This window comes from Vulpes vulpes, chromosome X (assembly GCF_048418805.1).
Source record: "Vulpes vulpes isolate BD-2025 chromosome X, VulVul3, whole genome shotgun sequence".
In the NCBI taxonomy this organism is placed as follows: domain Eukaryota; kingdom Metazoa; phylum Chordata; class Mammalia; order Carnivora; family Canidae; genus Vulpes; species Vulpes vulpes.
The window spans coordinates 96,790,219-96,807,857 of record NC_132796.1 but is presented as its reverse complement, the minus strand read 5'-3'; the positions used below and the strand labels follow the sequence as shown (position 1 = coordinate 96,807,857).

At 36.8% G+C, this 17,639-nt stretch overlaps 1 protein-coding gene across 1 annotated transcript in view; it reads left to right on the top strand.

Annotated features, from left to right (window-relative positions):
* SMARCA1 (SNF2 related chromatin remodeling ATPase 1) overlaps positions 1-17,639 on the top strand; it is a 1,054,017-nt gene that overhangs the window by 767,599 nt on the left and 268,779 nt on the right. The window lies entirely within an intron of this gene.

Genomic DNA, 17,639 nt, shown 5'->3' with positions numbered 1-17,639 from the left:
TCCATCTATTTTGAGTTTATCTTTGTGTATGGTTTAATAAAATGGTTCTGTTTCATTCTTCTACATGTGGCTATCCAATTTTCCTTTTTCCCCCCCAGTGGTTATTTCTTTCCTGTTTTGTTGAAGATTTTTTTTGTTGAAGATTAGTTGGCCATAGAGTTGAGGGTCCATTTCTGCATTCTCTAATCTGTTCCATTGATCTATTTGTCTGTTTTTGTGCCAGTACCATACTGTCTTGATGACTAAAATTCTTAATATAGCTTGAAGTCTGGCATTGTGATGCCGCCAGCTTTGGTTTTCTTTTTCAACATTCCTCTGACTACTCAGGGTCTTCTCTGGTTCCATACAAATTTTAAGATTATTTGTTCCAGTTCTGTGTAAATTATTAATATTATTTTGATAGGGGTACATTGAATTGTTTAGATTGCTCTAGGTAGCATAGACATTTTAACAATATTAATTCTTCCAACCCATGAGCATGGAATATTTTTTCATTTCTTTGTGTCTTCCTCAAATTCTTTCATAAGTGTTCTATAGCTTTTAGAGTACGGATCCTTTATTTCTTCGCTTAGGTTTATTCCTAGATATCTTATGGTTTTTGGTGCAATTGCAAATGGGATTGATTCCTTAATTTCTCTTTCTTTGGTCTCATTGTTAGTGTATAGAAATGTAACTCCCACTCTTCACAGATGACATGATACTTTATGTGGAAAACCCAAAAGACTCCACTTCAAAATTGCTAGAACTCAGACAGTAGTTCAGCAACATGGCAGGATATAAAATCAATGCACAGAAATCAGTTGCATTTTTTAATAGTTTTTATCTCCTAATTGATATCTTCTAAGTGGTGAAAGGTTGTTCTCATAACCTTTTTAATTTCTTGAGCATAATGTGCTTTCGTTCTTTAAATGTATTTATAATGGCTGATTTAATGTTTTTATCTAGTAAGTCTAATACCTAGATTTTTTCAAAGATTGTTTCTGTTCACTTCTTTTTGTCCTGTGCATGGGTCATACTTTCTTCTTTCATTGCATGTTATGTGTGTGTGTGTTGTTGAAAACTGTACATTTTAGATTATGTGAAAACTCTAGAAGTTAATTTTGCCCCTCCCGATGTTTGTTTTTATTGCTAATTGTTGATTTAATTACTTTTCTGAACTAATTTTGTTAAGTTCATTCTATATGGGGGTTAAAGTTATCTTAGTGATCAGCTAATGATTGAATAGAGATTTCCTTAAATTCCTAGAACCCCTGAGACTCATAGTATTTGCTTATTGGCTCTTATTTCTGTTGAGGCACATCTTCAACACTCAGCCATGCAGTTTATAACTCCACCTTAGTGTTGTTCACTTGCTGCTTATGCAGAGCCTCAAGGTCATCCAGAAGTGACAATTTAAGGGCTTTTCAAGTATTTCTTGAACATGCATACAGCTTTGGACATGTGTATAGACTTATGCCTGAGTATGGTCTTGTAGATTTCTGAGAATATATAGTAACTTTTCAAACCCTTCTGTGGGTATGTAATTCCCTAGTTATTCCTTTTAAGCTTTTTGGTTAGCCTATCATTTGTTTAGCTGTTAACCACTGCATTAGGTAGCTTCAGTATTAAACAATTGCTAATAATAATTTTAAATAAATTCCCCTCAGGAAAAGGCTATTCAAACTGAGTGATGATCTTTTAGTGTCTTAAAGACAAGACTTGCAAATGGGATATTTTAGAATATCACCAAATCAAACAATGATATTTCTCTGGGAATGGGGCTTTGAGGGAGGTCCAACTCCATTCTAGTCTCCCTCTAGTGGCTGTCAGGCTACTGATTTTCATACTGATGATATATTATTGGTTTTAAGGCTAACTGTAGGAGCTGGAGAAAGAGAGATAGAATAGACCAAGTTAAAACACCAAAAACCTTATTGCTCTTATCAATATTCAACCATTTTTCTTCAGTATATGCTCATAAAATTATTGTAGCCATTTGATTAATTTCTAGAGTTGTGAAAAATATTCTTAAAATTTTGCCAATGCTCTCTTTTGTAGAAGAGAAGATTTTCGAAGGTACTTATTTTTCCATTCCTAATGATGTCATATTTTTAAAAATTTTAAAGTCATCACTAAACTCAATTTATAGGGTCCAGTCTATACAGTTTCTTGTTCATGCAGCATGGTTACTACTCAAAATGTTAACTAAGTTACATGACTTGGAATAATTGATTACAAGTAGAAAGTTTCATATTGGGCAAAATCAGGAGATACAATATGATATGTAAAATTCAAATTATGAGAGAACAAGACTCACAGATGAAGTCTGCCAAAAACTCCTTTCTCAAAAACACAAGTCAAGGACACTAAAGCATGTGAATAAAGGAAAAGGAAGAAATATAGCTACCTTCAAAAAATCTAGCATCATGCAAATGTATAGTTTCTCAGAACTGTACAAAGCAGAGGTCAGTGAAGGCAGACGTTAGAATTACAAGATGAAATGGAAAACATCAAAGAAGATGGAAAAATTAGTGAAGTATTAAATGAATTTCTTGATTGATTTACAAAGAAGGATAGTAGTCAAGTTCCAGCTTTCATTTGCTATTTATATATCATCTTACTGGTGTTCAAAGTCAGCATTGCAGGGAAGCTTAAACAAGCCATGGATATTCAAAACAAACATTCTCCTCAACCAGATGGTATTAATCCTAGGTTCCCAGCTCAGACTGGAGTCACCTCTCTCAGTGACCATGGGCATTACTTGGAGGGAAAAGACTGTGCTAGTCTAAGCTGCTTCTAGAACAGTTTGAAATACTATGTTGCCATTCTCTGTGCCTTGTCTTGAGATTGTCTTCTGGAAATGAGCTACCCATTTGAGTGAAATTTTAAAACAATGGAAACAACTGATTTTCCATTGAAATGGAGCCTTCTATGTGACAGATGTAGAGCTGTGTCAAAGGTTAAAGCAGGAATACCTAATATTTTTTAAAGCAGTGTCCTAACATAAATGCATCATTTAAGAAGTATAAAAAACCTGGTGCAGCCACTCTGGAAAATGTATGGAGGTTCCTCAAGAAGTTGAAAATAGAGCTACCCTACAATTCAGCAACTGCACTACCATGTTTTACCCCAAAGATACAGATGTAGTGAAACAAAGGGGAACTTGCACCCAATTGTTCATAGCAGCAATGTCATTAGCCAAACTGTGGAAGGAGCCAAGATGTCCCTTGACAGATGAATGGATAAAGAAGATGTGAGATTATAATATAATATAATATAATATAATATAATATAATATAATATAATATATGGTATATTACTCAACCATTAGAAAGGATGAATACCTACTATTTACATTGACGTGAATAGAACTAGAGGGTATTATGCTGAGTGAAATAAATCAATCAGAAAAAGACAATTATCATATGGTTTCATATGTGGAATATAAGAAATAGTGCAAGGCACCATAAGGGACGGAGAGGAAACTGGGAAAAAATTAGAGAGGAAGACAAATCATGAAAGACTCTTAACTCTGGGAAACAAACTGGGTTGCTGAAGGGTAGGTGAGTGAGCGGATGTGGTAACAGGGTGATGGGCATTGAGCACATGTGATATGATAAGCACTGGGTGTTATACTATATGTTGGAAAATTGAATTTAAATAAAGAAAAAAAACAGTGACCATATTATATATCTCTCTAAAGAAACATATGCCACCTTTCCCCTCTATTTGTTTCCTTCATTTCTTCTTTAAATCTTTTTATTATGAACTAGAACTCATACATAGAAATGTACAAAACATGAATGTTCAGCTCAATAAACTCACAGAGCAATATAATAGCCACCCAAGTAAAAAAATAGAACATTGACAACACCCCAGAGACCCTTCTTGACTATTCTTTTCAGAGTGTGTTGCAATTAATTTTGTTAAGTGATTTTATGATAACTCAAGAAATAAAGATATGTTGGTGAGAAAGGGGGTTTTTATGAAACCAGATTTAGAAAATAGTTTATGATAGAAGTTGAAATCAGGAACTAACCTTGGGAACTTATATCTGGTTGTAGAAGAAAATAGATCAGTGTGTTGGTAAAAGTGGTATAAAACCAAAGGAAAGAAAATCTTATATGCAACTGAGTATTGAACTTGCCCTGCCCCACCCCACCCCAGGGAATATTCAGTTTCACACTTGGGAAGCTCAGTAGAAATGTTACAGGCCAACAAAAAGTAACACTTTCTTAGTCTGAGACATGAGTTAATTAGATTTTACTAATATCTGCTAAAGTACAAGTGGTTGGCCTCTACATTCGCATAAAATATCTTTTAACGTTGTATCTGATACTCATACATGATCTCAGTTTTAAACAATTTAGCTATCATATTGATAATTAACACTTACCTAGCACATACTATGAGCCAAGCACTGTTCTAGACATTTTATACATATTAACTCATGTAATGCTCACAGTCCTTTAAGAAAATGGAGAAAGCAAAACACAAAGAGGTTAAGTGCATTATCCATGGTCATTCTGGTAGGAGGTGTTAAAGTTGGAACTCAAACTCAGGCTGGCTGGAAGCAGAATCTGTTCTGGGATTATTAAGCTATTCTGCCTCCATGGAAAGAATTTGAAAATGGCTGTTCCCCGATATAAACATTGGCCTTTCTTTGGTCATTATCCATAGCATATATGGATTTAATAGTTTATTATGAAGAATTACTCACTGGTAGCATAGCTATGACTATTAACTGTACTTTAATATATAATAGGTGTCCATATAGAGAATATATCTGAGATTACTATTGTGATATGAAAGACACATGGAATTCAAACATGTTTGACAAAGTCAGGAGCATTTGCTCATGGGCCTAAGAATTTTTAATAAAGACAAACTCTTATTTTTCAAGATTTTTTTTTGAAAAAGCAGGTATATTGATGAACTTATATAAGCAATATTTATTACTAATATTGTAGCCAGCCCATAGTTAACATAGTACTAATAACAGTTTGGTGCCTCTGCCATGATAAATGTTAAGGGGTCAGTAATTTTATCACCATTGCTTTTGCGACATCCATGAACATGTCAACATTGGGAGAAAGGCAAGGAATATCTTAGTTTAATATGAAAATAGTGTTGACCTTGCAGATTCCAAGAAAAGATTGCAGGAACCACCAGGGATACATGGACCACACTTCAAAAAGTACTGCAAATAAAACCATTTATTTTATTTTGTCCTACTTGGGAACAATTACATTTTTCTAAAATTTTATCTCTCACTTCTGTCTCATGGTCATGATTGACTTGCAGCCATCTGACTCCCTTGTTTTACAATTTTAGTGCTCACATCCAGACGCTATTTGCATGTCCAGAACAAAACAAAAACTGTGCCCAAGTCTAGAAGTTAAGAGCTCCCTGACTCAAGGTTACGTTTTTCTCTTCTTACAACATGGATTTTTTTCTAGAAACCATTGAATTTCTGCCTCAGCCTGGCCCTGCATCTAGTTATCTGTTAATTTTACTCTCTTCTTCACTTGAAGTTTTCCCAGAAAATTGGGTGAATAGTGGGAAACAGCTGGTAGGAAGAAATAAGAATTAAGGTTAATAAAATAGAGGATAGTAAAGGTGTCTCCTTGGTCACTTGCAAGAAAGCAAATCCTTCAGTCAGACTGCTCTCTCATTGTGTCAAGGTGAGTTGAATCATTACTAAATTCTTGGCAATCAATGGTTATCTCCTATGAATTTCAGGGATTGGAAATGTTCAGTGATTCTTAGCAGCTTGAACCAATAATGGAAAAAACAAGTGAAAGAAAGCTCAGTTTTTCCTCCTCCCTTAGGCAAATTTCATGGTGGATAGCTTACTATGACAGATAAATTTGAGGCTGACGTTTTTGTTCCATTTCTTATGGCTTTTCACTGTGGTTACAGAATTCCCCTGGGACCAGTCTGCTATTAAACACTACCAAATGACTGTATTTTGTAGGAAATCTGATCCAGCTAATTCTGACAATGTTAGGGGGCATTAGTAGGACCTTAAGTTATAGCAGGCAAAGGGTCTAGGTGGGAAGGAAATCTGAGTCTGGGCAAATGATAACCTTAATCCATGGCAGTCTTTTATAATCATTATGATCTTTTCTCCATAAAATTTAAAATTAAAAAAATACCTTTGTCTTCTTTATCTTTATAAAAAGAATCCAAGGATTTCAAAACTGGCTAAAATTTATTTTTAGATTATTGGAGTTTTTGACTCCCCTAATCAGGTTCAGATTACAGTAAAAGACACTTTTACCTGATTTTTTTTTTAAGATTTACTGTTTGAGGGAGTAGAGGCAGAGAGAGGGAGAGAATCCTCAAGCAGACTCTGCTGAGCAAGTAGCCCAATGCTGGGCTTAATCTCAGGACTGAGATAATGACCGGAGCCAAAATCAAGAGCCAGATGCTCAACTAATTGAACCACCCAGGCACCCCAAAATACTCTTACTTGATTGTTTAATATTTACTATGGCATCCAAAATTTTTAAACATTAATTAAACACTTGCTAGGTGCGAAGGTTTATAGGGACTATGGGAAGCTAAAGAAATAACATATTTCTCCCTCCGCAAATCTCAAAGTGGGGTGGGAGAAAATAGAGAAAGAGCAGAACGGTATTAATTACTTATAGTAGAAATATAGTGAATGCATAATGAGATATGATATAGACTCAGCATGGTACCAGGCTACCACATGGTTCTTTTTTTTTTAAGATTATTTTTTTATTCATGAGAGAGGGGGAGAGAGAGAGAGAGAGAGAGAGAGAGGCAGAGAGAGAAGCAGGCCCCATGCAGGAAGCCTGATGTAAGACTCGATCATGAGACTCCAGGATCATGCTCTGGGCGGAAGGCAGGTGCTAAACCACTGAGCCACCCAGGCATCCCAACATATGATTCGAATTATGATATTAGTGGTGAAGGGCCTGTCCCAGGTGCATGATGTTCTCCTAATGAGCCCTCCCCAGCCTTTCAGACACAGAGACTGGTGGTTGATGAGGCGCCTCCTTCTCAAGCCCTGACCCAGGTAGAGGGTGTTCACTGTCAATGAATATCACTTAGGCACTCAGATGTAGGCAGCCAGTCTGTGGAGATGAATTTTTGTCTTCCCCACAACTCTCACTTAGAAGTAATAAGTCACCTCTGGGAAGAAGCTACTTATCCTCTCGGGCAACACCATTGAAAAATCATTGCAAAAATGATTGTTAGTTTTAAGGGAAGATCATCAAATCTAAGGATAATCAAGATGTGATCAGTAATACCAAGTAATTTGCTGGAAAGGGTTTTTTTTTCCCCCCCAGTTAGGTAATTAACATCATAAAGTGAGATGGGAATCAAAATCGAGTGTCTCCTTCCTCTTGGAGATAAGAGGCAAGTCAAAAATCAAAGAGGATTTCATCTTCTATCCCACTCAGCTTTGTTTGGAAAGGAGGTAGTTAAGTTACAACATCAAGAAAGTGGCAGTTTTAATGCTTGCCTTCTATTGCATGCTTTTGCAGCAGCAATTACCTCAGCTACAAATCTCATTTACAGAACTCTTTGAAAGTGCTATCTGAACGATGGCAGAATACACTGGAAATCAATGGAGGGTGATTTCATTCCCAAATTGAAGTTGCCATTTAATAGTCAGGGAAAAAACACACACATGCACACCCCAACCTTCTTCTTACTCATTAATAGATTCCTCAGTAGCAATTATGAGGCTCAACTTTCAAAAATTCAATTACTCCTCAAAAAATATGAATTATAAACACTCTTTACCAATTGAAATGCAACAACATTCTAGTTTCCAGAAGGAAAATAGACAGGAGCTGTTGGAAATGATCCTAATCATGATGCTAATAAGTAACAGCCCAGTACGTAGTCTGCAAAGCAGACCAGCACCTGCCTCTCTGCACCTATCGTTATATGATATTTTATTTCCCAATTTATAGTATCCTAGCAACCAACATGCATGTTAGCACTAATGGATCTAAAAAATGATGCACTGGGAAATCTGTCCCTAAGGGCCTCATGCTCCTGGAGGGATACTTTCTCCTTGGAGGGCATGCCAATAGCTAAATAGATGTTTGGGGATTAGAGTCATTTTCTTTGCTCTGAGATTTTGCTGCCCTTTCTGATACCATGGAGTCAGAGGGTCTCTAATCCAGGTTTAATCTAAATAGATGGCAGTGCTGCCATAAGATCCTAATTCCACATGAATATTCAATAGCATAGTAGAACAGCCTAGGGATATTGTCTGCTGGAGATGACCTTATGTCTAGCAAAAGTGTTACTTACAATGGTCCTAAATTTCCACCTTATTTCCTATTCATGGATTTGAGTTAAGGCAGGAAGGACATTGTCAAAATTTTCATGTGACCCAGGATTGGTAAGGCTTTAAGTCATTCTCAGCCATTCCCATTTTACTGTGAGTTAAGATTAGTTTATCAGCTCCATTAAGGCCCTCTGATAGAGGTTAGATCTTTTTTGATATAGAAAAGATTTTAAACTAGGGATAGAACCTAAGAGCTGGAGAAAAGCCAAATTAAAAAAATGCTAGAAAAAAGTCCCCCTGCACTTAATTTTGGCCTAGGTACCCCAAAATCAGTGATCAGATGCTATCAGAGACTTTTCCAGATAAGCCTTGTATGATGAGTTAGACTTTACTTGAAGGAGTAGCAAGTCCATTGTAAAGTTGAATGGTCTATTAGTTTTACACTGTTGTCAAGGAAGAGATTTTATAGCTAAGTAAGACAGTTCTGAGTAATTGAGGGGTCTTTTCATTCGGTCCCTGAACTCACTCACCTAACTTCATAATCCCTTCATTTCATTATAACATATATTCCATCATCACTGTTCCATGATCCTGAATTCTGATCCTCCTCTCTGACCATGATCTGTTGTGCATCTATGGCTCTTTACCCCTTATGATCCATGGAATGTTCTCTAATTATTTCCATGATCACCTTCAAACCCTTAAGTAATTCCAGTTCTTCCAGTCCTTTACCACCCACTGTGGTTTGCCTTCATACTCACCCGGGGCTCTGTGGGCACTGTTTTGAGGATGTGCTCACTAACATCCCAGAATTCCTTAGCCCCTTAACAATCTGTCGAAGTTGTTGCCTTGTTAATCCAAACCCTGGATAATTTACCAATTTCTTATTTGCTTCTGGGGTGTTGTTTCTAAGGAAAGTGACAAAACCATGATAATATTATCCCCTATAGCCATATTAGGTTAATTTCAGCTGCAACTTCTTGGCTACTCATCTACACTTCTTTTTTACTCATTCCACCTTCTTTTTTTAAAAAATATTTTATTTATTTATTAGAGAGATAGAGAATGAGAGTGCAAGCTGGGGGGTAGGGCAGAGGGACAGGCAGATTCCCTGATAAGGGGGAGCCCAACTTGGGGTTGGATCCTAGGATCCAAAGATGATGACCTGAGCAAAAGGCAGATGCTTAATTGACTGAGCCACCCAGATGCCCTGACTTTGTTACATTTTCAATTGTAAGCCATCAGAGTTTTAAGTCCAGTATCTATACTTTGAAAGGATGACTCTAGTGGCTGTGTGGTGGATGTGGAAACAAAGAGACCAGTTAGGATGCTGATAAAAGATTCAGGTGAAGAGTGATATTGGCTTGGACTAGGGTCATAGCAGTAGAGATGGTGAAAAGCATTTGAATTTCATTATAGAATTCAAATGCTGAAAGATATGCCCAATGTCTAATGAAATGACATTGTACCTTTGTGAATCATATTTAAATAGTCATTTTACTTTGTTTGAAGGAGAGGGTATATATTTTCTTTTCTATCCACCCCACCCCACTTTGGATCTAGCCTTGGTGCAATTGAAAAAAAAAAAAAGCGCTGTAGGCATCTCTTTTCTCTTTGAGAGCCTTCTTCTTGTCCCTTTCCTGGACTTGCTCTCCTTCAATGCCTAGCACATATTTCTTCCTCCTTCTTCCCAGCATCCAAACTACTCAAGTCTTACTACTTCTGTCCACAGAAGTGATTCCAAAATGAGAATATCAATAACCATGAAATGCTGTAAGGAAAGAGGCTATTGAGCAGAGATGGGGACTAAGAGCATCTCTAAAATCACTCACAGCAAACCACATAGGACTGATCTCGGTGTCTACTACTGAGCACGGTTTCCAAGAAAGTATTTTTAACTATCCTTTTATGTTCAGACATAGAAATACCACACTTCTTGAGGAAAATAGGTTTTCAAAGGAGCCAGCAGATCTCATCATGTTATTTTATATTTGCAAGTCACTGAAGAGGTTTATAAGGAAATAGAAAATTGATCCTGATCTGTGTATTTACTCTGAACTTATACCATCTCTTATTTAGCAAGCTCAAGGAAGTGCCAGTGTTAATATATATTACCTTGCTAATCTTGACATCCCAGCTGTGAAGCCATATCAGTAGTCAGATTCCTCATTTTCCAGTTCAATCAGTCAACACAGATATTTTTAAAAGCATATACTAGTTTGAGCAGCCGTGGCCTAGGTTTTGGCCTAAAATACAGATGTGTGAGCCATGATTCCTATATCAGGGATACAAGCTGAATGTATAAGAAACAATTCAAGACCGAAGCACCAATTGATCATGTGCTAACCTGTATCATATAGATTCTAATTTTAGCATGAGTTAGAAGATAGAAGCGTCAATTTTTATTTAATGTTGAACTTTAGACTGTTAGACCTGGGAGAAAACTTAGAGTCTCATCTGCTCATTTCTAAGTGATCCAGAATCTGAGACCCAGATAGATAATGTAAATGAGCCACAGTCACAGGAAAGGCAGTAGTAGAGTCAGGACAGAAACCCAGGTGGTCTCTCTGAATTCCAGCCCAGTGCTGTTTACATTCCAAGAAACTTTCCTAACCAGTCATGTTCTTAGTGAGCTTCTTTGTTGCTGCATTTTATCAGCCATTTGGCTGTGATTCTATTAATGCAAAGGGAACATCTGCAGTTTCCTTAGCCATTTAAGCACCTCACTCAGGAATGACTTCATTATGGATATTCTAAATCTAGGGCCCAATGTTGTGTGACACAGGTCTCTGAGATATATATTCAGCTACTCTCAGCATCTATCTGTAACCAGGCTGTACTCTATGCTTACATAATTAATCAACAAGGGGTTGACAGCAGCGTTTGTGGGTTAGACTCTAAGCTGGGTTGGAGGAGATTTGATTCCTGTTTGCCATAAAAGCTTAGTCTAATGGGGAAGACATACATGCTATTAATGGTGGGGGTCTTACTATAATAGAGATAATATCGCTGATCTCCAAAGGTTTCTGGCTTGATTTAGGAGAAAGAAAAATAACCCAGAAAACATAAACAAACATATAAAACACACATGCATAAATCAAAGTCACATACACACATACCAAATTGTAACATATCTATAATAAATAACTGAAATGAGTAAATCCATGAATTGGGGTTTTATATTGTTATTTTGAAAAATACTATATATATGAGGCAGCTAGCTGGACTTTAATTTCTCCTACATAATATAGGGTGTGTTAAAATTCAAATGATATTCTCTCTCTTTTTTTTTTAATTTTTTCATTCATTTATGATAGTCACAGAGAGAGAGAGAGAGAGAGAGAGGCAGAGACACAGGCAGAGGGAGAAGCAGGCTCCATGCACCGGGAGCCCGATGTGGGATTCGATCCCGGGTCTCCAGGATCGCGCCCTGGGCCAAAGGCAGGCGCCAAACCGCTGCGCCACCCAGGGATCCCTCAAATGATATTCTCAATTGATGTGGACTCTGATAATTTTGATGGAGACAGATTATTTTACTTAAAACAGATGTTTACCTGACAGTAGGGGTGTGAATGAGAACTTGTTCTTGAATTTCTTTTATGTGGATATTATTTAGTCTTTAACCTTGACACGGGAATAAAAATAGGTGTAAGTGGTAAAGAAACTGGTCTTTACTGCGTATCTATTATATACCACATGCTTTATAGAAATTATCTTTAAAACATCTATGTGAAATATGTATTATCCCAATATTAACAATGAGATGACAGAGGCTGAGATAGGATTGGAAAGCAGATCTGTCTGAGTCACCTCATGCTCCTACCATAGACACTTTGAAGTATTCTGTTTAGGTTCTGACCATTGGAGTTAAGTGAGGGAACTGAAACTCTCCAAAAACCTTGTGCAAAAATTCCAAACAGCTTGATTATTTTAAAACTATTTTGATATATGACAAATATTGTAGATAATGATTTAAGAGAGCAACATATTTAAACAAAGTCAGAATTTGCTTTTAATGATGGTGTCTGAGGTATTTAGTTGGTTCTAATCGAAGAGTGGGTGTTTTGCCTGATTAGTATTCATCAGAGAGCAGTTACTTTGCAGATTTAAACCTCCTTTTGTTGAGTACATGCAATTACTGGGCCTTTATCTAAACCAAGATTTTGGATAAAGATAAGAATAACGGGAAGTCACATAAAGTAGATAGGAACTAAGATTCAGAGAAATTTCTGATTAGTTTCAGGCAATAAGAGTTCTGGTCAAACAGTGAAAATTTGGATTTAAATTTGTAAAAAGCAGCTATAGAGTGTTGACATATTCATCATGAATTATTCTTTGGTAATGCACTTTCTTGACTGGTAATGTAAGAGACATCAAATCTTTATGAAGAATACTTACATTATAACATTTAAAATATTTTCTGCATAGGTGATTTTTCAGTAAACTCTCACTCATCTGTGTTATTCTAGTAAACATAAAATACAAAGGTAGCCTTCTGGAAAGAAAGTTCTTATGTTAAAGGAGTAAGGAGATTAGATCAAAGAGCAAAGTTACCCCACTCCCTGCTGATAAGGGTATGGTGAGGACATTGGTTTCTGATAGAATATTTTTAATCTGATATTTTCTTTTCTTAGTGTTAGATAATATTATCAGCTTATCTGAATAAGTTACATAGTGAGTTAGTTAATTACAGTCCAATAAAGTATCATTAAATTAAATCCAATTAACTTGGACCCCTAGTTACACAGATTTCTCATTTATTGTCATTATCTGTCTCTTCCTGAAGAAGAAAAATAAGTAAAGTGATGTCATGTCAGGTATTTAGTGAAATAAAAATGTCTCTATAGGAAGTCTTGAGCTCAATACAGTCATAATGGTGTCCTGTATATTCTTTTTCTTCTATGTTCCTAAGGTCCTGGACAGTAAATACAGAAGCTCAGAATGATGACTCTATCTGAACCTGAGGCAAGAAAGAATGATTCAGTTTTATCCTTTAGATTCTAGGTTCTAAACTAGAGAAGGGTACTGAGATCTTATGGAAAGATTTTCCAACAAAAATAAAATAGTGGGAAATATCAGAGAGGGAAACAGAACATGAGATACCCCTAACTCTGGGAAATGAACAAGGGGTAGTGGAAAGGGAGGTGGGTGGGGAGGGTGAGGGTGACTGGGTGGGTGTCGGGCACTGAGGGGGGCACTTGATGGGATGAGCACTGGGTGTTATGCTATATGTTGGCAAATTGAAATCCAATAAAAAAATAAATGGTGAAATTACAAAGAATTTTCACAGGTATGACAGAATCTTGGCAGGTTAGAATAGTGGATGAAACTTACAAGATGATGTATAATTAATGTTAATGGAAAGTTCTACACTCAACTTCCTTTCCACCTCCAAAAAGAAAAAGATTCAAGTGAGGAAGCCAAGGCTGAAATGACTGCTTGTGAAAAAAGCCTATGGTTTTTAGTTGGCTGTAGTGGCAAAACCAGTCAATGCTGATGTTGCAACCAAAAAGCTAATGTAATCTGACAGTACATTGTGTATTTTTTGGAAGATTACAGTCACACTATTACCTGCGCTAGTCAGATCACTTACATAACACAAACACACTGTTTGTGGGGGACATTTTAAGGAGAATATGAAAGGTGTGATAAGCAAAGGTGAACAGGATGGATAATAGTTTCTATAAGCAAGGGTTAAAGGAACAGTGTTAAACCTGAGTTGAAGGTAGAGGGCATATAGTCTTTTTGCAACTTATTAAGAGCTGACATGTAGAAGACAATAGATCTATTTTGTGTGGCTCCAGAGGCTCTCAGTATGACCAATGGATTTTAAAAGATAGAAACATTTATGGGTTCTGTGAGATGATTCCTACACTCTGCAGGAAGTTGCATTAGATGATCTTGCCAATTGCTTTAATTTACACCATTCAAACTTCTGAAATGTATCCAGCTGATTGTTAATCCTTTCTACAACTTAAGCATCACTATACAAAATTCATTTGGCTAGAAGAGAATGAAATCATTCCAATTCAGTTTGAGCTGGATTTTTTCCACACCTAATGTAGACATTTCTTCACTTTTCGAGTAACTCTGTTACTTTGTCTTCATAATTTTGATTTTTTTCTCTATTTCTTTGTCACTCTTCTTTTGTCCTCTAATTTTAAAATTATTTTTGGAGGTGCCATTTATCAAATTCTGTGAGACCTAAATTATGATACAGTTATATAGTATTGACAGATGGTCTCTAGTATCCTGGGCTGACTATAGGGACATAAATTTATGAACTATGGATTTCAAAACTTGACTCCCTTTTTTTCCTGTGTGGAAATGAAAGTCTAAGTCCTGGAAGGAGAAACAATAACCTTTGGGTTGATTTTCAAGATATCTGAAAAAATAGAAGTACAGTTATGAGACTTGAGAAAGTGATTGCTCAAAAACTTCATTATTTTGCAGTTTTAAAGGCAGAAGTGGCAGCAGTAACAGTCTTTGCCTAGATTAGACACAGTGGTCCTAGTAAGAGGTTGTTTGACAGAAGGGCATTAGGCCACCCCATAATCTCCATTAGCCCTGCCTTCCTCAAAACAAAAACACTGAAGGCTAGTAGTGTCTCAGCTTAATTGGTAGAAGATATGTATAGTCTACCACTATAAAAATAGACCAACCTTACTAAACACATGGTAAGATGTTCAATGTCACTAGTCATCAGGGAAATTCAAATTAAAATCATGGTGAGATACCACCACACACCCACCAGAATGGCTAAAATTAAGTAGACTGACAACACCAAAGCTTTCTGAGTATGTGAAGCAACCAAGACTCTAATACTTTGCTAGTAAGAGTATAAAATATGGGGCACCTGGGTGACTCAGTTGTTGAGCATCTGCCTTTGGCTCAGGTTGTGATCCTGGGGTCCTGGGATCAAGTCCTACATTGGGTTCCCCACAGGGAACCTGATTTTTCCCCTCTGCCTATGTCTCTGCCTCTCTGTGTGCATCTCTTATGAATAAATAAATAGAAGCTTTTCAAAAAGAGTATAAAGTCTTGCAACTACTTTGGAAAAACAATTTTACAGTTCTTTATAGTTAAACATACACTAAACCTGTGATCCAGCATTTTGGCTTCTGAGTACTTTTCCAGGAAAAATGAAAATATATGTCCACAAGAGACTTGTACAGAATGTTTAAATTAGCTTTACTTATAATACTCCCAAGATGGAATGAGCCTAATGCCTCCCAACAGGAGAATAGATGAACAGATTATGATATATCAATTCATTGGAATACTACTAAGCAAAAAGAATGAATTATTGATCATGATAAAACATAGATCAATCTTTTTAAAGCCATTTTATTGGGGAACCCCGGGGGCTCAGCGGTTTAGCGCCGCCTTCAGTCCAGGGTGTGATCCTGGAGACCCGGGATCAAGTCCCATGTCAGGCTTCCTTCATGGAGTCTGCTTCTCCTTCTGCCTCTCTCTCTCTCTCTGTCTCTCTCTCTCTGTCTCTCTCTCTCATGAATTAAAAAAAATAAAACCGTTTTTTTATTAATAAATTAATTTTTATTGGTGTTCAATTTACCAACATACAGAAAAACACCCAGTGCTCATCCCGTCAAGTGTCCCCCTCAGTGCCCATCACCCATTCCCCCCCACCCCCTGCCCTCCTCCCCTTCCACCACCCCTAGTTCATTTCCCAGAGTTAGGAGTCTTTATGTTCTGTCTCCCTTCCTGATATTTCCCACACATTTCTTCTCCCTTCCCTTATATTCCCTTTCACTATTATTTATATTCCCCAAATGAATGAGAACATACACTGTTTGTCCTTCTCCGATTGACTTACTTCACTCAGCATAATACCCTCCAGTTCGTATTGATGTATAAAATGCTGTGCACATTTAATGCGTGCAATTTATGACTTTGGAGATAAGTATACATCCGTGAAACTCTCACCACAATCAATGCCATAAATATATCCATTGCCTCCAAAAGTATCCTCCTGCCTTTATCTATCTATCTATCTACCTACCTATCTATCCATCCATCCATCCATCCATCTATCCATCCATCCATTCATCATGGTAGAAACACTTAACATAGAAACTACTGTGATAGCATATTTTTCAGTATACAATTCAGTGTTGTTTAACTATAGGCACTGTGATATACAGTAGATCTCTAGGAATTATTCATCTTGTATAGTAAAAATTTTGTGCCTTTTCACCAACACCTCCTTGTTTCCCATTCCCCTAGCTTTTGGTAACCATCATTATACTCCCTGCTTCTGTAAGTTTTATTATTTTAGATTCCTCATATAGGTGTGATTATATAGTATTGTTTCTTTTGTGTCTGGTTTACTTCACTTATAATAATATCCTATAAGGTTCATTCATATTATTGGGGCACCTGGGAGGCTCAGTTGGTTAACCATCTGCCTTTGGCTCAGGTCATGATCCCAAGATCCTGGGATCCAGCCCCACATTGGGTTCCTTGCTCAGCAGGGAGTCTGCTTCTCCCTCTCCTCCCTGCTTGTGCGCTCTCCCTCTCTCTCTCTCTCTCTTTCTGTCTTTTTCAAATAAATAAATAACATCTTTTTAAAAAATAAATATTTCATCCATGTTATTGCAAATGACAGGATTTCCTTTTTTAAAGGATGACCAAGAATGTACAATGAGGAAAGGATGTTCTCTTCAATAAATTGATCAATCTTACATATACAAGATTGAATGAAAGAAACCAGAACACAAAACACTATATACCATATAATTTCATTTAAATGAATTTTGAGAACAGCCAATCAAAAACAGTGATTGTCCAGCCTGGGGGTTGTAGTGAGGGATTGACTGGAAAGGGGTAAGAAGGGAATTTTCTTCCTTTGTTGGGATGATAGGAATATTCTATATCTTGATTCTGGTGTGCTTATAGAGATATATACATTTGTCAAAACTCATTAAATTTGTACCCTTAAGATGTGCATTTCTCTATACATAAATTTTACTTTAATAAAAGCAAAATTTAAAAAATAGAGCAGTAATTAGGAAGCGAAAACTTTCATGTAAAGCAAAGTAAGAACCATGTGCTTAGTAGATTGCTGTGGAGATGCAGCTTTAAGACAGGCTCCCTAGGTAGGCCTTTCACCAGATCACCATACCTAAATCCTCTTATCACACAGAAATTCTAGAGTTGCCACTAGGTTGACTCTTATGGAAATTAATAGCTGAAAAGAGGACATGATCTTCAGAGGCCAAGACATCCCTGGATGGTCTGGACATTGGGCCATTGAAACATGTATCTAGTCTAAATGGGGATTTAAAGAATAGAGGGAAGTCTCAGAAAGGAACATTTGAAGGGTGGGGAAAGAGCAAAGCTGTTCATGTGGCTTTTCATG